This window comes from Anomaloglossus baeobatrachus, chromosome 6 (assembly GCF_048569485.1).
Source record: "Anomaloglossus baeobatrachus isolate aAnoBae1 chromosome 6, aAnoBae1.hap1, whole genome shotgun sequence".
NCBI classification, from domain to species: Eukaryota; Metazoa; Chordata; class Amphibia; order Anura; family Aromobatidae; genus Anomaloglossus; species Anomaloglossus baeobatrachus.
In genome coordinates, this window is record NC_134358.1 from 47,480,238 (window position 1) to 47,503,931 (window position 23,694).

General features: G+C 42.9%; 1 protein-coding gene across 1 annotated transcript in view; it reads left to right on the forward strand.

Annotated features, from left to right (window-relative positions):
• Positions 1-23,694, forward strand: part of HAS2 (hyaluronan synthase 2) — a 40,651-nt gene that overhangs the window by 517 nt on the left and 16,440 nt on the right. The window lies entirely within an intron of this gene.

Consider the following 23,694-nt stretch of genomic DNA (forward strand, 5'->3'; position numbering starts at 1 on the left):
TATATCCTCCAAACTTTTTTTATTATTCCTTCTATACTTTTTATTTTTTAGGAAAACTTTAGAATGAATGATTTTATACTTCTGCTGAGCTGGGAGTATTAGGTGGAGGGGTTCACAGGGAATGTGTCCACTTTGTTTGTAAATATTGATCCCGTATTTGTAAATAGAACGGTTTATTGGAATATTGGAGGAGTGGGGGAGCAGATACACGTTGGTAAAATACATCCATTCATTGTACTCTATGTCTTCCGTTATTAGTGGGAAGTTGGAGGAGAGGAGGAGGAGGGGGATCAGAGTGGAATACATAGCCTGCAGGGACATGTTGGTACGTGCCAGGTGGAGGGAGGGGGGTGTCAGAGACAAAAGGGTTAGGATGATGTGACACAGACACCTTTATCTCAATGAATTGCAAATGCAGGGTGGGCTTTGTCAGAAGGGAGGGGGGGGATATGGATTGGCAGCAGCCACTTCACACCTCACCAGATCAGCATTTCAATGAAGGAAAGGATACATTGTATCAAATTATTAGGAAGGGCTGCAGGATCCATAAATGCCAGACATGTTCCTGAAATATTGGAATCAGAATACATTGTATCAAGGAAGGAAGGATCATTGCAATTGCTCTCATCACACAGAGGGTGTGTAATATTAGACATGTCCTCTCCTCTGCAAGAAGATGTTGTATCAAGGAAGGATGAGCTGTTGGAGACATTGTATCAAGCATGTCTGAGTTACACTGTGCTTTGCATTTGCCTGGAACACATTGTATTATGCTTGAGTGGACAGTTTAGATACATTGTGTCAGTCATGAATGAAGTGTTGTATAGTCCCAGCTCTGTTAGGACACATTGTATGAGGCATCGTATGATTCTGCAGCATATTGTATGAAGCTTCACTGTATGTATGAGGCATCACATGATTCTATAGCACATTGTATGAAACATCACTGTATTCTGCAGCACATTGTATAAGGTATCACATGATTCTACAGCACATTGCATGAGGCATAACATGATTTTAAAGTACATTGTATGAGGCATTACGTGATTCTACAGCACATTGCATGAGGAATGACATGATTCAGCAGCACATTGTATGAAGCATGAAATGATTCTACAGCACATTGTATGAGGCATCACTGTATTGTGCAGCACATTGTATGAGACATCACAGGATTCTGCAGCACATTGCATGAGGCATAACATGATTCTGCAGCACATTGTATTAGGTATCACATGATTCTACAGCACATTGCATGAGGCATTACATGATTCTGTAGCACATTGTATGAAGCATCACTTTATTGTGCAGCATATTGTATGAGGCATCACAGGATTCTGCAGCACATTGTATGAAGTATCAATGTAGTTTGTAACACATTGTGTGAGGCGTCACGTTTCTGTAGCATCTTGTATGAAGCATCACTGTATTTTGCAATAGGTTGTATGAGCCATCACATGATTCTGCACCATCTTCTATGGGGCATCACGTGATTCTGCAACATACTGTATGAGGCATCACATGATTGTGTAGCACACTGTATGAGTCATCACACGATTGTGTAGCACACTGTATGAGGCATCACATGATTATGTAGCACACTGTATGAGGCATCACATGATTATGTAGCACACTGTATGAGGCATCACATGATTATGTAGCACACTGTATGAGGCATCACATAATTATGTAGCACACTGTATGAGGCATCACATGATTGTGTAGCACACTGTATGAGGCATCACATGATTGTGTAGCACACTGTATGAGGCATCACATGATTATGTAGCACACTGTATGAGGCACCACATGATTGTGTAGCACACTGTATGAGGCATCACATGATTGTGTAGCACACTGTATGAAGCATCACATGATTATGTAGCACACTGTATGAGGCACCACATGATTGTGTAGCACACTGTATGAGGCATCACATGATTGTGTAGCACACTGTATGAAGCATCACATGATTATGTAGCACACTGTATGAGGCACCACATGATTGTGTAGCACACTGTATGAGGCATCACATGATTGTGTAGCACACTGTATGAGGCATCACATGATTGTGTAGCACACTGTATGAGGCATCACATGATTGTGTAGCACACTGTATGAGGCATCACATGATTGTGTAGCACACTGTATGAGGCATCACATGATTGTGTAGCACACTGTATGAGGCATCACATGATTGTGTAGCACACTGTATGAGGCATCACATGATTGTGTAGCACACTGTATGAAGCATCACATGATTATGTAGCACACTGTATGAGGCACCACATGATTGTGTAGCACACTGTATGAGGCATCACATGATTATGTAGCACACTGTATGAGGCATCACATGATTGTGTAGCACACTGTATGAGGCATCACATGATTGTGTAGCACACTGTATGAGGCATCACATGATTATGTAGCACACTGTATGAGGCATCACATGATTGTGTAGCACACTGTATGAGGCATCACATGATTGTGTAGCACACTGTATGAGGCATCACATGATTATGTAGCACACTGTCATCACATCATTGTGTAGCACACTGTATGAGGCATCACTGGATTCTGCAGATGTTGCAGCAGTTCCTAGTCATGTTCTCTAGATCTATTCTATCCCATGACCTGAAAAGTTTTGGGACGTTGTTTCTTTTTGAGTTATCATCTAGTGATGGGTGAACAGTAACTATTCATGTCCGGATTATTTGTAACTAATCCCAAAGTACTATTCCGGTATTCATCAAGAATAACGACCCTAATGCAAGTCAATGGGAAACCCGAGCATTTTTCTTGGTGTGGCGAATATGGGGACAGTACTCAGTATTGGGTGAGCATTATGCGAGCACTAGTCCCATCTCATCCGCTGCAGATTTTGCAGTGAGACGTGGCAGAAGTTGTACCCACTGAAATAAAAGAATAAGACATTTTAATGTAGAACCAGGGAGAGGTTACTGGCAAATCCTCGGCGTCCTAGATAGCCATACTGTATTATAAAACCACAAGGATGATCCCTCCCTGTTTGGGCTCAGAACCAGAACTGTGCTGGAAGCAGCAGTAATAGGGATATTAAACTCTGTGAGAAAAGCTGTGTGGTGGGCAGACGAGAGCTCAGGGGGCTCCGGACCCCTGCAATGTGATGAACAGACGAGAGCTCAGGGGGCTCCGGACCCCTGCAATGTGATGGGCAGACGAGAGGTCAAGGGGGCTCTGGACCCCTGCAATGTGATGGGCAAACGAGAGCTCAGGGGGCTCCGGACCCCTCCAACGTGATGGGCAGACGAGAGCTCAGGGGGCTCCAGACCCCTCCAATGTGATGGGCAGACGAGAGCTCAGGGGGCTCCAGACCCCTCCAACATGATGGGCAGACGAGAGCTCAGGGGGCTCCAGACCCCTCCAATGTGATGGGCAGACGAGAGCTCAGGGGGCTCCGGACCCCTCCAATGTGATGGGCAGACGAGAGCTCAGGGGGCTCCAGACCCCTCCAACATGATGGGCAGACGAGAGCTCAGGGGGCTCCAGACCCCTCCAACGTGATGGGCAGACGAGAGCTCAGGGGGCTCCAGACCCCTCCAACATTATGGGCAGACGAGAGCTCAGGGGGCTCCAGACCCCTGAAATGTGATGGGCAGACGAGAGGTCAGGGGGCTCTGGACCCCTGCAATGTGATGGGCAGACGAGAGCTCAGGGGGCTCCAGACCCCTGCAATGTGATGGGCAGACGAGAGCTCAGGGGGCTCCAGACCCCTGAAATGTGATGGGCAGACGAGAGGTCAGGGGGCTCTGGACCCCTGCAATGTGATGGGCAGACGAGAGGTCAGGGGGCTCCGGACCCCTGCAATATGATGGGCAGACGAGAGGTCAGGGGGCTCCGGACCCCTGCAATATGATGGGCAGACAAGAGGTCAGGGGGCTCCGGACCCCTGCAATGTGATGGGCAGACGAGAGGTCAGGGGGCTCCGGCCCCTCCAACGTGATGGGGCTGGGGTGTCACCTATAAGGGGCTTGTTTCTGTGGAGTCAGCAGTATGCTCCTCGCTGTTTGCACAGCTCAGCAGTCAGTTGGGCCATTTAACCATGAAGCTCTCTGCACACAGAGCCCAGTGTATGGGACTTGGCTCAGCTCCTGCATTGCAAGCAATGAAGTTGCCTCTTGTACTCCCTGATCCATGTGATCCATGTGGGGGAATACCTTTGACGTCAGGGGGGGGTGTAGACTTCCCCAAATGACGCCATAGCCTTCCTTCTTGGGATTGGATGTGGGGTTGTAGGCCGGGGTTCCCTGTGCTTTATAAGTCTGCAGCTGAAGGGACAGATAATAGAGGGGCATGGAGAGCGTTACCATAGTGATGACAGCCCCCAGATTGCTGGGCCCTTCATCCTGGGGATGGGAGGAAGCCTTATCTCAGCAGACATTTTCCATTAGGCATTTGTAGGACATTTTCCTATGATTGGAAGGCGTCACCATCACTTCTCCTGTTATCTGTATCTTGGCTATGAATAGACATGTCTGGCCTCAATCCTTCTATAGTCTCCAAGAGAGGAAAGATGGAGAGCGAGAACAGGAGACCGTCCATACATCAACTGCGCTTATGTATTATCAAGCTTTCAATCTCATAGAGTTTTTTCATTTATCATCTAATTATTTATCTCATATCTACTTTTTTACTTCTCCATATCCATCATTTTACCCAATACATATATATATATATATATTATTTATTCCATGATATTTTACATGTGAAAAGGAGTGTGCGTAATGGGGACAAGTACAATAATCATGAACAATGAGGACCAGACAGGTACAGGAGGAGGGGGGACCCTACCCCCGAGGGCTCACAGTCTATATATATATATACAGTATATATATACTTTCATATCAATCGTTCTTCTTATCCATTGTCTATGAATCTACCATCTATATATATACAGGGTGGTCCAACAGTAGGTGGACAGTATGTGTAGTAGGGTTATGATGGGGGAGATTTATCAAACATGGTGTAAAGTGAAACTGACTTAGTTGCCCTTACCAACCAACCAGATTCCACTTTTCACTCTTCACAGTCTCTTTGGAAAATGAAAGGTGGAATCTGATTGGTTGCTAACGGAAACTGAGTCAGTTTCACAGATCCAGTTTTCACAGATAAATTTCCCTCAAATCTGTTTTCTTTTCAGATAATTCAGATAACCCATAATGGCAAATAATATAAATACAGATCAAAGAAAATGGATTTTAAAAGAGTATTGGAAATCTCAAAATGCTGAAACTGTTAGAGCAAATTGGGTTGAAACATTTGGCACTCAAGCCCCAAAGAGACAAACCATTTACTGTCCACCTACTTTTGGACCACCCTGTATGTATATATATATATATATATATATATATATATATATATATACACAGTATATGAGGGATATACTGTATATATATCCCTATATCCCTCTATCTATCTGTCCATCCATCCATCCATTTATCTATCTATCTATCTATCTATCTATCTATCTATCTATCTATCTATCATCTATCTATCTATCTATCTATCTATCTATCTATCTATCTATCTATCTATCTATCTATCCCTCTATCTATCTATCCCTCTATCTATCTATCTATCTATCTATCTGTCCATCCATCTATACCTCCATCCATCCATCCACCCATCTATCTATCTATCTATCTATCTATCTATCTATCTATCTATCTATCCCTCTATCTATCTATCTATCTATCTATCCCTCTATCTATCTATCTATCTATCTATCTATCTATCTATCTATCTATCTATCTATCTATCTATCTATCTATCTATCTATCCCTCTATCTATCTATCTATCTATCCCTCTATCTATCTATCCCTCTATCTATCTATCTATCTATCTATCTATCTATCTATCTATCTATCTATCGATCTATCCCTCTATCTATCTACAGTAGCTATCTATCTATCTATCCCTCTATCTATCTGTCCATCCATCTATACCTCCATCCATCCACCCATCTATCTATCTATCTATCTATCTATCCCTCTATCTATCCATCCCTCTATCTATCCATCCATCTACGGTATCTATCTTTCCATCGATCTATATCTATCTATCTATCTATCCCTCTATCTATCTATCTATCTATTTATCTATCATCTATCTATCCATCTATCTATCTATCTTTCTATCTATCTATCCATCTATCTATCTATCTATCCCTCTATCTATCTATCTATCTATCTATCTATCTATCCCTCTATCTATCTATTTATTTATCTATCATCTATCTATCCATCTATCTATCCCTCTGTCTATCCATCCATCCATCTATATCTATCTATTTTGATAAAAAAAAAAAACTTAAAGAATATATATAATTCTAGATTATAAAACTCAATGGCGTGCCATCCCTTCTTTTCTTCTCTTTTCTTCTTAAACACACATATATCTTTTTACTGCCAATTTGCCAGTTAATTAATGAACTTCCCTTCCCAAACAATAATAATAATAATAATTCCTCTGAATTTCCCTAAATTTCGCTATTTCCTTAGAGAAGCGTTGTTCCTCTCCCATTATTGGCCGGTGGTGATGGGGGCATCGTCATCATATTATGGTTGATGATGATGACGCATTTTTCACTTTCTATATTTAGTGACTACATTTCTGATACAAACAATTATATTTTTGCCAAACCACAATATCCACTTTACTTCCCTAGTGGCCATTTAGGGAATTACAATTCAGGGGTGGTCTGCTTCATTCCAGGGGGAGTGCATTGTACTGTGGCTTATTATTTGTATTTTAGTTTTTGAAACTTTTTTTTTTCAATTTTGGAAAAGGAAATGTTCTGCATTTTTCAGTAATGGAAAACGTATTACACAGCCCGCAATGACATTTTCTATAATTTTCCCATGCAACCAATTATTTTAGTAAATCTTAGGAGCACAACATTATAATATAAAGGACAGAAGGTTATGTTATTTTATTTTTTCCCACTACTTTATATATAAGTAGAGGTGCGGCTGAGCTGAGTTTGTCAGCGCAGTGGTGTTGAGTTTTATATTGGCACATTCATCATAGTATCATTGCAGGAACTCATACTGCTACCGATCTGCCATATAAATGAGTGAAGAAATACATATTATTAGCGTCGAGACACCATGTAACAGACTGATGCCCCAAAGGACACTGTTCCTATGTTATGCATTTTACCACTGGTGCTACTTTTTGGGGTAACCACCATGAAATATCTCAACATGTGTTGAAAGGTTTACAGCAGCCAAAGCCCACAATGGAACATGTGTTCAGCAGTTGATGAGTAAGACAGCATATGTCCTCCTCGTCACCTCATTGACCTGGAAAAGACTTTTACTTGTCTATGGAGACCATTAATGGGGGTTTCGCAACAAGCCACAATTGTCAGTGCCTTCACATGACCAACGAATAAGGTATTCTCTAGAGTTGAGTGAATCTCTTCGAAGCATATCAAATTCATCTCAATTTTCACCAACGTATCAGATCCTCTTGTCATGTCTGGTTCAGCTGGGCCGGAAAGGGGCTAAAAAAAATAATAATGCTCAACCGGCCTTCACCTATTTTCTTCAACCCAGTCACTGGTGTGGTGTTCACTGGGCCATCTTCAGCTTCATCCAGTGCTTGGCATCTTTGTCATCTTCCAGCAAATTTGGAGTTTCTTGCATTGACTGAGCTTCTGCATCGCGGCTTAGTTAGCTACCGGAGACGCTGAGGACAGCTGGCTCTGGAAGACGCTGAAAAAATGCCAGGCAGCAAAGAAGCTGAAGATGACCAGTTAAGAGTAAGCATGAATGAAAAAGTCACTGGTGTGGTTTTCAATTGGCCATCTTTAATCTCATCCAGTGTTTGGCATCTTTGCCATCTTCCGACAAATTTGGAGTGTCTTAGGCTATGTGCACACGGTGCGTTTTTCTCGGCGTTTTTGCGCGTTTTTCGGGTGCGTTTTTGGCCTCAAAACTGCATGACTTTGCTTCCCCAGCAAAGTCTATGAGTTTTCATTTTTGCTGTCCCCACACAGCGTTTTTTTCAGCTGCGTTTTTGTGGTGACCACAAAAACGCAGCATGTCAATTATTCCCGCGTTTTTCACTGCGCTTTTCATCCATTGAGTTCAATGGGATGTTGAAAGACGCAATGAGAAACGCAAATAGCTGCGTTTTGGTGCGTTTCTAAGACCAAAAACGCAGCTATAAGCGCAGGAGGTGGGTAGTAAAGTGACGTGTACAGGAAGAGGATTCCTTCTGTCAGTATAGACAGAAGCATGAATCCTCCCGGTACCGTCACCGCCGCGTCCATCTCCCGTCCTGTGCATGTATGCTGCCGTGCGGCGCCATGTACAGGCAGGAGGTGGAAGCGGCTGCGAAAACAAAAGTTAACAGTAGAATAAAAAAAAAAAAAGTTATACTCACCTGTCTGCAGCCTCGCGGTGCCATGTCCGCTCCCAGCTCCTGTCACGGTATCGCCGCTCCCGCTCCGGCTGTGTGCAGTCTCCCCGGGGCAGGACCTTGCTTGCAGGACCTGGCGATGGATCACCTGATGCAGTCACCTGACGCATCAGCTGATCGAGTCTCGGGCTGACGCGGGCGCCCGGCCGGTATCAGCGGATGCGTCAGGAGACTTCATCCCTGATTACCGGCAGCTGCTGCAGCGATCGGACGGGATCAGACTCCCGCCCCAACGCTCCGGGAGCTGCCGGTAATTCAGCACATAAGTGAGTATTATTTTTTTTTTTTTTCTACTGATGCATCTGCTGATTGTATAATCGGCTTTTATACAATCAGCTGATGTGTGATGTGATTCACGTAGTTTAACCTGACACATCATCTGATCGCTTTGCCTTCCAGCAAACCGATCAGATGATATTGGATCCTGATTGGACGGCGCGGGACCCTGACCCAGGATTACTGCGGAGGGGGGTTTATTTCAATAAAGATGGAGTCACTAATTGTGTTGTGTTTTATTTCTAATAAAAATATTTTTCTGTGTTGTGTTTTTTTTTTATCTTTACTAGAAATTCATGGTGGCCATGTCTAATATTGGCGTGACACCATGAATTTCGGGCTTAGGGCCAGCTGATAATATACAGCTAGCCCTAACTCCATTATTACCTGGCTAGCCACCCGGCATCAGGGCAGCCGGAAGAGTTGGATACAGCGCCAGAAGATGGCGCTTCTCTGAAAGCGCCATTTTCTGGGGTGGCTGCGGGACTGCAATTCACAGCGGGGGTGCCCAGAAAGCATGGGCACCCTGCACTGTGAATTCCAATCCCCAGCTGCCTAGTTGTACCCGGCTGGACTCAAAAATGGGGCGAAGCTCACGTCATTTTTTTTTTTAAATTATTTCATGAAATTCATGAAATAATTTAAAAAAAAAGGGCTTCCCTATATTTTTGGGTCCCAGCCGGGTACAAATAGGCAGCTGGGGGTTGGGGGCAGCCCGTACCTGCCTGCTGTACCCGGCTAGCATACAAAAATATGGCGAAGCCCACGTCATTTTTTTTTTTGGTGGGGCAAAGAAATCCTGCATACAGTCCTGGAAGGAGGATGCTGAGCCTTGTAGTTCGACAGCTGCTGTCTGCTCTCCTGCATACACTATTGGATGGAGGATGCTGAACCTTGTAGTTCGACAGCTGCTGTCTGCTGTCCTGCATACACTATTGGATCGAGGATGCTGAGCCTTGTAGTTCTGCAGCTGTCTGCTCTTCTGCATACACTAGTGGAGAATGAAGAACACATTGAAGAAGGAAATGACATCAGACCTTTTTTTTTTTGTTCACTGATAAAAAACGCAGTGAGCAAAAACGCAGCAAAACGCAGCAAAAAAACGCACCAAATCGCTGCAAAACGCGTGCGTTTTTTGCCGCGTTTTTTTCGACGCAGGTGCGTTTTTGTGCGTTTTTAGCGGCCAAAAACGCACAAAAACGCAGCGTCAAAAAAACGCAGCGTGTGCACATAGCCTTACAACGACTGGGCTGCTACATCGTGGCTTAGTCAGCTGGAGGAGACTCTGAAGATAGCTGGCTCTGGACGACACCAAAAACATGCCAGGCATTGAAGAAGCTGAAGATGTCTCTGTCGAGACCGGAATACAGAAGATGACAGCTTGAGAGCACGGATGCATGAGAAAGTTATTGGTGTGGTTGTCAATGGGCCATCTTCAGCCTCATCCAGTGTTTGGCATCTTCAATATCTTCTGGCCAATTTGGAGTTTCTTGCAGTGACTGGGCTACTGCATCGCGGCTTAGTCAGCTGCAGGAGACGCTGAGGACAGCTGAAGACACCAAAAAGATACCAGTAAGAGAAGAAGCTGAAGATGTCCCAGTTGAGACCAGATTGCAGAAGATGACCGATTGAGAACAGGAATAAATGAGAAAGTCACTGGTGTGGTTTACAATTGGCCAGCTTCAGCTTCATCCAGTGCTTAGCGTCTTTGGTGTCTTCTGGCCAATTTGGAGTTTCTTGCACTGACTGGGCTGCTATATCACGGATTAGTCAGCTGCAGGAGACGCTGAAGACTGCTGGCTCTGGAAGGCACCAAAAGGATGCCAGGCAGAGAAGAAGCTGCAGATGTCCCAGTCGAGACCAGACTGCAGAAGTTGACCGGTTGAAAGCAAGGATGCATGAGAAAGTCACTGGTGTGGTTTTTAATTGGCCAGCTTTAGCTTCATCCAGTGCTTGGCATCTTCGACATCTTGGAAATTTGGACTTTCTTGCATTGGCTGGGCTGCTATATCGTGGCTGAGTCAGCGCCAGGAGACACTGAAGACAGCTGGCTTTGGAAGACACCAAAAAGATGCCATGCAGAGAAGAAGCTGAAGATGTCTCAGTCAAGACCGGATTGCAGAAGATGACCGATTGAGAGCAGGGCTCAATGACAGAACAGGAGAAAGCCTGGTGAGTATAATGATTTTTATATTTTATAATAAGCGTAATTTGTATTGTGGGAAATTCACAAAAAACTAAGAGTCAACATATCTGTACTCATTTTCGGGAAGTCCATAAATGACCAAATTTGGGTAAGATTGATCTTCTCTAATTGACATGCACCATAATATAACGAGGACTCATACCAAATATTAAATATATGGAGTTTAAGGAACCCTTGTAGGAGAATTAGATGGACCTTAGACCATTAATCAGAGTTGGCTTTGACCACACTCATTGACTACTGGATAAGACATGTCCACAATGTTTACTTCTATTTCTTGCTCCTCTGTTTGGGCAGTTCCCTTTTCATTCCCAGGACTGTCGATTTTAATCCTAATTCCATAATTCCATGCCTCTATAACACTTGGCAGGCGAGAGATCTTTGGGACCACTGCAGACATGATATAATTTTCCACAGCGAGATTGTGCATGTCTTCAGCCACACAGGCTCTGGTGGGTAATCAAGTAAAGTCTACATTCTTTATATTAATCCATCCCTTCCTATTCATTTTATGAGCTTACGCTCTACAAGGATTATCACTTAACCTCTTTCACTTGAGACACTGCAGCATTGTTTTATTCTAGGAAACAAATAAAAAAGACTTTTGAGCTCTTCATGGAGACGTGAGAGTTTGGGGAAGAATTTAAAAACAAATTGGTGTTCACGGAACAATGGAAGATCCATTACAAATCAAAATAACCCTGTATTGTTATTGGTGAATACTAATATGTACTCTCAATCTGAGGCGGGAGAGTCTTACTGGCCCTTTACTTTAACGCTCACACTTCCATACTTCGTTCCTTCTAGACAAGCCATTCCACAACCATTTCTTTCACACTTACCCTTCCATACCAATTCCTTCCAAGCTTACACTTATATCCCCATTCCTTCCAACTTACCCTTACATACACATTTCTTCAAACATTATAATTACATACCCATTTCATCCAAGCTTTCCATTCCATACCCAATCCTTCCAACCTTATTCTTCCATACCCATTTTTCCCAAGCATACCTTTCCATAGACACTTGTTCTAAGCTTACTTTTCCATACCTATTCCTTTCAAGCTTAATCTTTTATACCTATTTGTTCCAAAATTACCTTTCCATACCCATTCTTTTCAGCTTAATCTTTTATACCCATTTGTTTCAAGCTTACCTTTCCATACCCATTCTTCCAAGCTTATTCTTTTATACTCGTGTCTTTCAAGCTTACTCTTCCATACCCATTTTTTACAAGCTTACCCTTCCATACATATTCCTTCAAACCCCATTCCATACTTATGCCTTCCAAGTTAACTCTTCAATACCCATTACTTCCAAGCTTACCCTTCGATATCCATTACTTCCAAGCTTACCCTTACATACCCAATATGTCCTAACTTACCCTTGCATACCCATTACTTCCAAGCTTACCCTTCGATATCCATTACCTCCAAGCTTACCCTTACATACCCAATATGTCCTAGCTTACCCTTGCATACCCATTACTTCCAAGCTTACCCTTCGATATCCATTACTTCCAAGCTTACCCTTACATACCCAATATGTCCTAGCTTACCCTTGCATACCCATTACTTCCAAGCTTACCCTTCCATACCTATTACTTCCAAGCTTACCATTGCATACCCAATAGTTCCAAGCTTACTTTTCCATACACATTAGTTCCAAGCTTACCCTTCAACACCCAATACTTCCAAAGCTTACCTTTCCATACCTAATGCTTCCAGGGTTACCCTTCTTACCCTTCAATACCCAATACTTACAAGATTACCATATCCATTACTTCCTAGCTCACCCTTCCATATCCATTACTTCCTAGCTCACCCTTCCACACCCATTACAACCAAGTTTACCCTTCCATATCCAATGTACCCTTCCATACCCATTCTTCCAAGCTTACCCTTTCATACCCATTACTTCCAAGCTTATCCTTTCATACCCATTACTTCCATGCTTACCAGTGAATACCCAATACTTTCAAGCTTACTCTTCCATGAACATTACTTCCAAGCTTATCCTTCCATATCCATTACTTTCAAGCTTGCCCTTCCATACCCAATATTTTCTAGCTTACTCTTCCAGACACATTACTTCCAAGCTTACTCTTCTATAGCCATTACTTCCAAGCTTACCCTTCCATACCCAATACGTTTAAACGTACCCTTCCATACCCAATATGTTTAAACTTACCCTTCCATACCCAATACTTCTAAGCTTACCCTTACATACACATTACTTTTTAGCTTACCCTTACATGGACATTACTTCCAACCTTACTCTTCCATACCAATTCTCTTCAAGCTTACTCTTCCAACCCATTCCCTCTAACTTAAGGCCCCGTCACACTAAGCAACATCGCTAGCAACATCGCTGCTAACGAACAACTTTTGTGACGTTGCTAGCGATGTTGCTGTGTGTGACATCCAGCAACAACCTGGCCCCTGCTGTGAGGTCGTTGGTTGTTGCTGAATGTCCTGGGCCATTTTTTAGTTGTTGCTGTCCCGCTGTGAAGCACAAATCGCTGTGTGTGACAGCGAGACAGCAACAACTAAATGTGCAGGCAGCAGGAGCCGGCTTCTGCGGAGGCTGGTAACCAATGTAAACATCGGGTAACCAAGAAGCCCTGTCCTTGGTTACCCGATATTTACCTTTGTTACCAGCCTCCGCCGCTCTCACTGTCAGTGCCGGCTCCTGCTCTGTGCACATGTAGCTGCAGGACACATCGGGTTAATTAACCCGATGTGTGCTGTAACTAGGAGAGCAGGGAGCCAGCGCTAAGCAGTGTGCGCTGCTCCCTGCTCTGTGCACATGTAGCTGCTGCACACATCGGGTAATTAACCCGATGTGTGCTGTAACTAGGAGAGCAGGGAGCCAGCGCTCAGTGTGCGCTGCTCCCTGCTCTCTGCACGTGTAGCTGCGTGCGCTGGTAACCAAGGTAAATATCGGGTTGGTTACCCGATATTTACCTTAGTTACCAAGCGCAGCATCTTCCACGCGGCGCTGGGGGTTGGTCACTGGTTGCTGGTGAGCTCACCAGCAACTTGTGTAGCGACGCTCCATCGATCCCTGCCAGGTCAGGTTGCTGGTGGGATCGCTGGAGCGTCGCAGTGTGACATCTCACCAGCAACCTCCTAGCAACTTATCAGCGATCCCTATCGTTGTTGGGATCGCTGGTAAGTTGCTTAGTGTGACGGTACCTTTACCTGTCTGTACCCTCTTCACATAAGCTTACACTTGCTTATCCATACTTTTTAACCTTATCTTTCCATACCCAAGATAAAGACAACCTAAGCTTGAGTAACCCCTCAATGTGTCATTTCCAAAGGACTGCCTCTGTGGCGTGAATTCTTTCAGTCTTCCTAAGTCTAGGTCTTATAGAGTACAGGGAGTCTTGTTGTGAGGTCAGCCAGTCTTTATGAGATATCAACCCTCCTCAAAGCTCTTGTCTTATTGTTTCATACTCGCCGGACCCTGTACGTAGACGTGTAGTGGTTATTAATAGCATGATTAGTCCCGAGTCTATTCCATTTAGAAAATTTCTGAAATATTATTTTTACAAATAGTCCATTACTATCAGAATGTTTTTTCAATGACAATCTGGGTTTATTTAACATAAATGAATGGAGGTTAATTGCCGAGTCTGCGGCGAGAACTTCACATTTTATGAGTTTATTCTTCGCGAGGTTGGTGGCAACATCAATTGACGGGTGTTTTTCCATGACCATCCTGTGGGTGACTGGTCGTTAGTGCAGTCATGAGGTAATGGTCTGAACCCTGTCAACTTTTTCTTTGATTTGGGTAAATATTACACCTCAATTACTGCCCCTTAGGGGTTATCACCTAAACTTTCACAGACTGTGCAATTGCAAATTACCTAATGATACATATTATTAGGTCCAATTGCTATTCAGGAGCCTGAGAAAGTGTGACAGCCTCCGTGGTAGCGTAGATCATATTGATAAAAAAATTCTATTACAAAATGATTTAATGGTAGCTCAGTGGTTAGCACTGTTGCTTCACCGTGCTGTGGTCCTGGGTTCAAATCCCACCAAGGACAACATCTGGAAGAACTTTGTATGTTCTCCTTGTATTTGCTTGGGTTTCCTCCAAAGACTTACTGATAGGGGATTTAGATTGTGAGCCCCAATGGGGACAGTGATGCTGATGTCTATAAAACACAGCAGAATATGTTGGTGCAATATAATGCATAATGATACAAAAAAAAATATTTAAAGAGTACCTGCTAAACCAAATTGAGTTCACTATGTAAAAAATCAATAAGCTCCCCTGATTCTGATGCTGTTTTCCGTTTCACTCTGCTTCGTTCCATTGCAGAGATATTCACATTTATTTTATTTTGGAGCTCAGTATGTGAAATCTCTGCTTTGCAGTCCAACTGGCCGTTTCTTCTGAGTCTTCTCTGGGGGCGTGTGCTTTCACCCCGCCCTCCCAAATACAGCCAGTCACAGATCAGGAGGTTAGCTGTTGAGCTGTGATTGGCAGAAACTTAGAGGGAAGAGTAAAAGTACAACCCCCAAAGATGACTCTGAAGAAAGGTGCACAGTTGGACTGCAAAGCAGAGATTTCACATACTGCATTCCAGAAGAAACAAATGTGAATATTTCCTCAATGAAGCGACGCAGCACAAAATGGAAAAGAGTGTAAGAATCAGGGGAGCTTAGAAATTTTTACAAGGCATTTATATCAATTTTTTAAGCAATTGAAAGTCCACTTTAAGGCATCATATATCATGCCCCTTGATGGGGTTACATAACAATTTAGATTAAATACCTATATAATGCAAAGTCCAATCCAATGACTGAAAAAAATACAGTGCCATTCCTTTTGATAGCCTGGTATTGTCGCCCAGCTCAATTGAAGTGAATGAGGCTGAGCTGTAATACCGCACATAACCTGTAGACAAGTGTGGCGCTGTTTTGGAAGAGAGCAGTCATTTTTTTATTATTGTACATCTAGTGATGAGCGAGCATACTTGGCACTACTCGATCGAGTGCCATGCTGGAGTTCCCGTCCCACATGTGTCACGGTTGTTAGATAGCTAATAAACATGTGGGGATTGCTGTCATACACGGTAATGCCGTAGCCATGTTAGCTACTGACGTCAGTGTGATTAGCCAGCTGCATCACGTCATAGGGTTCTACATAAGATCTATGGGCATGATGCTCAGCACACTGTCCTCTGGACACATTTCAGAGAGAATGATGTAGGAGGGAAAGCTTAGATTAGAGCAGGGTTTGTATGCTTGCATCCTTTCGTGCCTTTCATGTGGCACTAAAAGGTGTTTAGCCTGGTTTAACCTAATAAATAAATAAACTGCCTAGATTGCACCATATTTTTCATAACAGCCATGGTAAAGCTGGAAGCTGGTATTATCAAGCTGGGAAGGCCCAAAGTTATTTGGCTCTTCACAGCCTAAAAATAGAAGGCCGCAGCTGATCCAGAAGGGGAGCATTACATTAGATAAGCCAATTCTGGTGCTTTGCCCGACTCTTCCTGATTGCCCTGGTGAGTTGGCAATCAGGGTCATATTTTTGTGGGTTGATGTCAGCTGTGTAGTATCAGCTGCCATCAAACCCTGGGGTTAGTAATGGAGAGGAATCTATCAGACATCCTCATTACTCACTCAGTAAGTGAAAATAAAAAAAGACACACAAAAAAGACTCCCTCACACTTTTCCTTGTTCACCAATTTATTATTAAAATGAATTCCCATGAAGCTCTGTCATCCACAATCCAGCGACTGTGATAAACAGTAAAGTACAGGTATTCACAGGCACTGAGTAGTAACGACAACTCTCATTAGAGCCGCTGGCTCAACACTGCGTTCAGCGAGACCTGGCGACTCTGATGAGAGTTGTCGTCACTTCCCACCGCACCAGGGAAATAGAGAAGATCCAGAATTTACAATTTACGCATCTATTGTGATACACCAATTCTGAGGCAGCTGCAGGCTGGTATTTTTAGGCTGGGAAGGGCCAAATAACAATGGGCCTTCCCAGCCTGATAATATCAGTCCCTAGCTGTTTGCTTTACCTTGGCTGCTTATCAAAAACAGGGAGGAACCCAGATCATTTTTTAAAACGTATTTATTTATTTACTTTACCCAGCAGTGACCTGAGAGTAGAGATAGATCCAGGCGTCTTCCCCATGCTATTCCCATGTCATTTGTGCACTGCTTCCATCCATTCCAGCGATTTTCCTGCCCCTTATCCCTCCTGTTAGGGTCTTTGGACAAATGTTTGAGTTCCTCATTGACTTCCATTATACTCGTTACTCGAATACAGCCCATCCGAGCATTCAACCTGCTCGATTCGAGTAACAAGCACTCGAGCATTTTAGTGCTTGCTCATCACTATGTACAATCTCTATAAATTGATCAATCCTTATGGTATCTGTGGGTACAAGTGAACTCAGTTTCTTCAATTTTTACACAAATGTGGTCTGACTAGAGACTGTGTTTCGTAACACAACATGCCCCAGCCCCGATAGTAATTACATTATATTAGCATGTGCCAGGCCAGAGTCTTTGATGAATGACCCTGCCCGCTTCTAATGTTTACTATAATTCTACCTTTCATATACACTAGCCACATTCCATAACAGGGGCTGGTCTTGTTACCCCTTCCTTCTTGTTCCCAGGGTTACAGTTTGTCCTGAAAGGCTATTTTGTCATCTTCTATGAAAGTACAGACTTTTTTTTTTGTGAAAAAACATGTGCTACTTGAGGTAAATTCATCACATTCCAGTAACACAGTGAGGCTTTTAAATATCCTTGGCTTTCGGGCATAGAACAAGTTATATGTGTACGGTTCCTTCTTCTCAATCCTCAGGAAGACTTCTGTAACGTTCTGCACGGAGCTGCTGCAACATATTGCTCCAAAAAGTCTAAAAACTAAAGTCCGTGCAAGGCTTCTCGCTCCAAGTAGATAATTGGTGTCAATGAGCGTTGTGATGGCTTGCCTAACGTCTTGTGATACTTTCTTTAGCTCCCATAGTGGTCATGAAGATGTAGCAAAGCTGAATTTGCCAGGAGCTGTTTTTTAAAGTCTACACCATGGTCCATGACGTTTCATTAATGGTGGCCATACATTTGAAAAAATGTCTACTAGAGTAAAAGAATTTGCAGGACCCTGGTCCACTTCAAAAGGACCAAAGCCTCACGAACCTTCTCCTTCCTCAGCTCCTTTTCTGATTAGTACACCCAAGTTGCGACATGATACATGCCTGGACACCGTGTTTGTCTACTAATCAGAAGAACCTCAGGTGATTCTCAGCAGTCTGATCCGACGGCCACAGACTACAAATCTTTTTGTTCAACTCTGTCAACCAAAACTCATGCTGCCCAAAACTATTCTTCAAGAGCGTGTACATCAACGAGGAGAGGACAATAACCCTTCCTCAGATATCTCTCCCTATAGAATAAATGATTGAGGATGTTAAAAACTAAACATTATCAATCTTTTGGGAAACACAGCGTCCACATTAGATGTTCGACCAATGCCACCAAGATTTGCCCAAGCTACATCTAATGTGATGGTTACCTTCAAACATGAAGACAAATGATGTTAGCTGAACCATAAATTCAGCCCCCTACTGAGACTTAGCCAATGTAAACCTTAGAGAAGCCTAGTAGTCACTAGACCACTGCGCAACCAGCTCTGTCCTCACCTATTGTACCATCACCCATTCCCTGTAGACTGTGAGCCCTCGCGGGCAGGGTCCTCTCTCCTCCTATACCAGTCTGTTTTGTACTGTTAATGATTGTTGTACGTATACCCTCTTTCACTTGTAAAGCGCCATGGAATAAATGGCGCTATAATAAAAAATAATAATAATAGTCGACCACACAACTTTCTGATGCACGATGCTGACCATAAACATTGGTAACGCTCTCACGTGTATTAATTAGCCATGTCAAATGTAATCATACCATATCCTTTCTACCCCATAGAAGTAAGTCAGTCCCATCGAAAATTGTATCGGCTTATGTTCTTACTGAAGGTCATTCAGAGAGGCAGCTATGATTTGGGCAGTGACGGAAGCCATGTGAAACATCTCTGACCCATTGAGTAAATGATCGACAATTGTATCAGCTCATGTTCTTAATGATGGTCATCCATGGAGGCAGCCATCATTTGGGCAGTGATGGAAGCCATATGAAATATCTCTGTCCCATTGAGTAAATTGTCGACAATTTTACCTGCTCAAGATCATCCACAGAGTAGCCATCATTTGGGCTATGACATAAGCCATGCGAAACATGTCTGGCCCATTCAGTAAATTATCAACAACTGGATCTGCTCAGGTTCTTACAGTAGGTCATCCAGAGAGGCAGCCATCATTTGGTCAGTGACGGGAGCCATAACACCTCTGGACCATTGAGTAAATTATCAACAATTGGATATGCTCATGTTCTTCCTGAAGGTCATGCATAGAGGTAGCCATCGTTTGGTCAGTGATGGGAACCATAACATCTCTGGCCCATTGAGTAACTTATTGACAATTGGGTCTGCTCAGGTTATTACTGAAGTCATCCACAGAGGCAGCCATCATTTGGTCAGTGACGGGAGCCATATGAAACATCTCTGACCCATTGAGTAAATTATGGGCAATTGGATCTACTCAGGTTCTTACTGAAGGTCATCCATAGAGGCAGCCATCATTTGGTCAGTGACGGGACATCTCTGGCCCATTGAGTAACCTATTAATAATTGGATCTGCTCATGTTCTTACTGAAGGTCATCCATAGAGGTCAGTGATGGGAGCCATATGAAACATCTCTGGCCCATTGAGTAAATTATTGGACCCCCATTACATTGGAAGGATGAAATGTAAAGTCAAGCAGGAATGAGGAGTATTCTGCTTATCGAGGGTTAATTTTATAATAGAATTAGAAAATTTAATTCAGGAAAATCCCGAATTCTTCCAATCAGAGCAGCGTGACTAGTTATTCAATTTACATAGACGTTTCTCCCTTCCTGCACATAAACGACTTCAGCATGTGCCTGGAGCTGGAGGAAGACGTCTTAGTAGAGGCTAATCCTCCTTACGATGGACATTGTAGTAGAGGAGTCAGCCCTCCGTCCCAGTAATGTTTGGGCTGGTTCTCGCTGTACAGGAAAGGCAGAATTTGCAGTTGCATGATGTCACAGGGTGGTGTTCCAAAATCCAGCCGAAGCCAAGAGATGATGTGAGCGGAGAGAACTGAGAGCATGCTCTGCTGGATGCTAAATACAAGGGGAAGAAAGGCCAGGGGCGGCGTATCGTTCCCAGGAATATGAATGTAAACAATCTGCCACCTAAACCCAGAATCTGGGCTGTCCCGGGCTTCATCGTGGAACGAATTACCTATAAAATCAGTCCCGTTAGGTCAATTCTTCTACAGAGAGGCTACGCCCAATATTAACCCTAGAACGCATACCTGGGGCCTCGCAGGCCTGCTAGGTCATTTTGTTTTCTATGGTAGATTGAATTGCTTGCGCGTTCTAGGGTTAACAACTATAATGACCTTGTACTGAGGCTACAACAGGCTTAGCCGTAAAAGAAGGTCAAACTGACTTGTAGCAACCAGAGGTGTAACTTGGCCCCAATACAACAATCTGCTATAGCTTCACCCCCCGACCATGGGCAAGACACCTAGGAGCAAGCCAAGAGTAAAGGGGACAATGTCACTGCCCCGAGTGCCCAACCGTAGAGGGAACCGGGCAGTTACCAAATCTACTGCTTTGTAGTGAACTATATGTATTATTTAGGTATTATATGATAGATAGTATAATGTGATTGTATGGTGCCACTGTGCGGTATGTTTAACAAGAGAGAGAACTGTGCAGTTACTGAATCTCCTCTACTTTGTATTGAGCTATATGGCGGTATTAATTATTATATTATAAATAGTGTATGGTACCACTGGGCAGTATGCTCAACAATAGAGAGAGAACTGTGCAGTTACTGAATCTCCTCTACTTTGTATTGAGCTATATGGCGGTATTAAGTATTATATTATAAATAGTGTATGGTACCACTGTGCGGTATGCTCAACAATAGAGAGAGAACTGTGCAGTTACTGAATCTCCTCTACTTTGTATTGAGCTATATGGCGGTATTAAGTATTATATTATAAATAGTGTATGGTACCACTGTGCGGTATGCTCAACAATAGAGAGAGAACTGTGCAGTTACTGAATCTCCTCTACTTTGTATTGAGCTATATGGCGGTATTAATTATTATATTATAAATAGTGTATGGTACCACTGTGCGGTATGCTCAACAATAGAGAGAGAACTGTGCAGTTACTGAATCTCCTCTACTTTGTATTGAGCTATATGGCGGTATTAATTATTATATTATAAATAGTGTATGGTACCACTGTGCAGTATGCTCAACAATAGAGAGAGAACTGTGCAGTTACTGAATCTCCTCTACTTTGTATTAAACTACATGGCAGTATTATTCAGCCATTGTATGGTGCATTATTGTATAGTGTATTATAATTGTATGGTGTCATTGTGTGGTGTGCTCCACAGCAGAGAGAACTGAGCATTTACTGAATTTCCTCTATTTTGTGTTGAACTATATTGCGGTATTATTTAGGAATTGTGTGGCATATTATTATCCTAATGTGTCACTGCACAGTGTGTTCAACTATAGCAAGAGCTAGGTAATTACCAAATCTCTGTCTTTTGCTTTTTACTGAATTATATGGCGGTATTATTTAGGCATCGTCTTGTGTTAGTGTTTGGTGTAATATTATTGATTGTATGGTGTAATATTATTGTATGGTGTCATTATGTGGTGGGCACAACAATAGTGAGAACTGGGCCATTACGTAATGTCCTTATTGACCTATATAGCGGTATTATTTAGGCATTTTACGGTGCAATATTGTATGGTGTAGTATAATTGTATGGTGTCACTCTGCGGTGTGCCAAACAATAGAGAACTGGGCCTTTACGTAATCTCCTTTCCTCTGTATTTACCTTTATGGCGGTATTATTTAGGCATTGTATGGTAGAGTTTAATATGATGTAGTATAATTGTATGGTGTCACTCTGCGGTGTGCTTAACAATAGAGAGAACTGTGCCTTTACATAATCTCCTTTACTCTGTATTGACCTATATGGCGGTATTATTTAGGCATTGTATGGTGCAATATTGTATGGTGTAGTATAATTGTATGGTGTCACTCTTTGGTGTGTTCAACAGTAGAGAGAACTGGGCCTTTACGTAATCTCCTTTACTCTGTATTGACCTATGTGGCGGTATTATTTAGGCATTGTATGGTGTATAATATTGTATGGTGTATTATACGTGTATGGTGCCAATCTGCAGTGTGCTCAACAGTAGAGAGAACTGGGCCATTTCTGATTCTACACCACTTTGTATTGAACTATATGGCGGAATTATTTAGTCATTGTATGGTGTATTGTTGTAAGGCGTATTATTATTATATTGTGTCATTGTGCGATATGCTAAACAGTAGAACAAACTGGACAGTTAATGATTTCTTAAAGGGGTTTTCCTGGCCTGATATACTAATGACACATCCTTTGGGTAGATCATCATTATCCTAGAGCCAGAAGGTCACCGTGTATCAGAGATCACATTGCCTTCAATGAGAGCTGAGCTGCAGTACCCGGGAATGGCCACTACATGGTGTATTGAGCTGTGTGAATTTTACACTGTTTGCGCCCCTAACAGGCGATCTATGGGGGCTATGGATGTGGGACCCTCACAGATGATATATTGATGACCAACCCCTCATAAGAACAGGTCATCAAAATCTTAATCTCGAGGTGTTTGTATAAATTAGGTCATCGAGAGATAAGTGTATACAATCAGTAAGCTTTCCATGAGTTTATCTATATATCTATCTATCTATACAGGGTGGTCCAAAAGTAGGTGGACAGTATGTGTAATAGGGTTATCAAACATGGTGCAAAGTGACACTGACTCAGTTACCCTTAGCAACCAATCAGATTCCAGTTTTCATTCTTAACAGACTCTTTGGAAAATGAAAGTGGAATCTGATTGGCTGCTAAGGGAAACTGAGGCTAGGTTCGCACACTGCGTCTTTTTGACGCTGTGTTTTTCTGCGTTTTTGGCCGCCAAAAACGCACAAAAACGCACCTGCGTCGAAAAAACGCATCAAAAAACGTTTTTGCCGCGATTTGGTGCGTTTTTTGCTGCGTTTTGCTGCGTTTTTCATCTCTGCGTTTTGCTGCGTTTTTCAAATGCATTGCATGGGCTGAAAACGCAGAAAAACGCAGGAAAGAACTGACATGTCCATTTTTTTTTTTTAACTCAAAAACGCAGGTAAAAAAACCAGATGTGTGCGGACAGCAAAAATGAAAACTCATAGACTTTGCTGGGGAAGCAAAGTCCTGCAGTTTTAAGGCCAAAAACACACCCGAAAAACGCGCAAAAACGCCGCGAAAAACGCACTGTGCGCACATAGCCTGAGTCAGTTTCACTTTTTCATCATGTCTGATAACCCTGTTACACATACTGTCCACCTACCTTTACTTTTGGACCAATAAATATATATATATATATATATATCGGCACGGTGGCTCAGGGGTTAGCACTGCAGTCTTGTATCGCTGGGGTCCTGGGTTCAAATCCCACCAAGGACACCATCTGCAAGGAGATTGTATGTTCTCCCCGTGTTGGCGTGGGTTTCCTCCCACACTCCAAAGACATACAGATAGGGAATTTAGATTG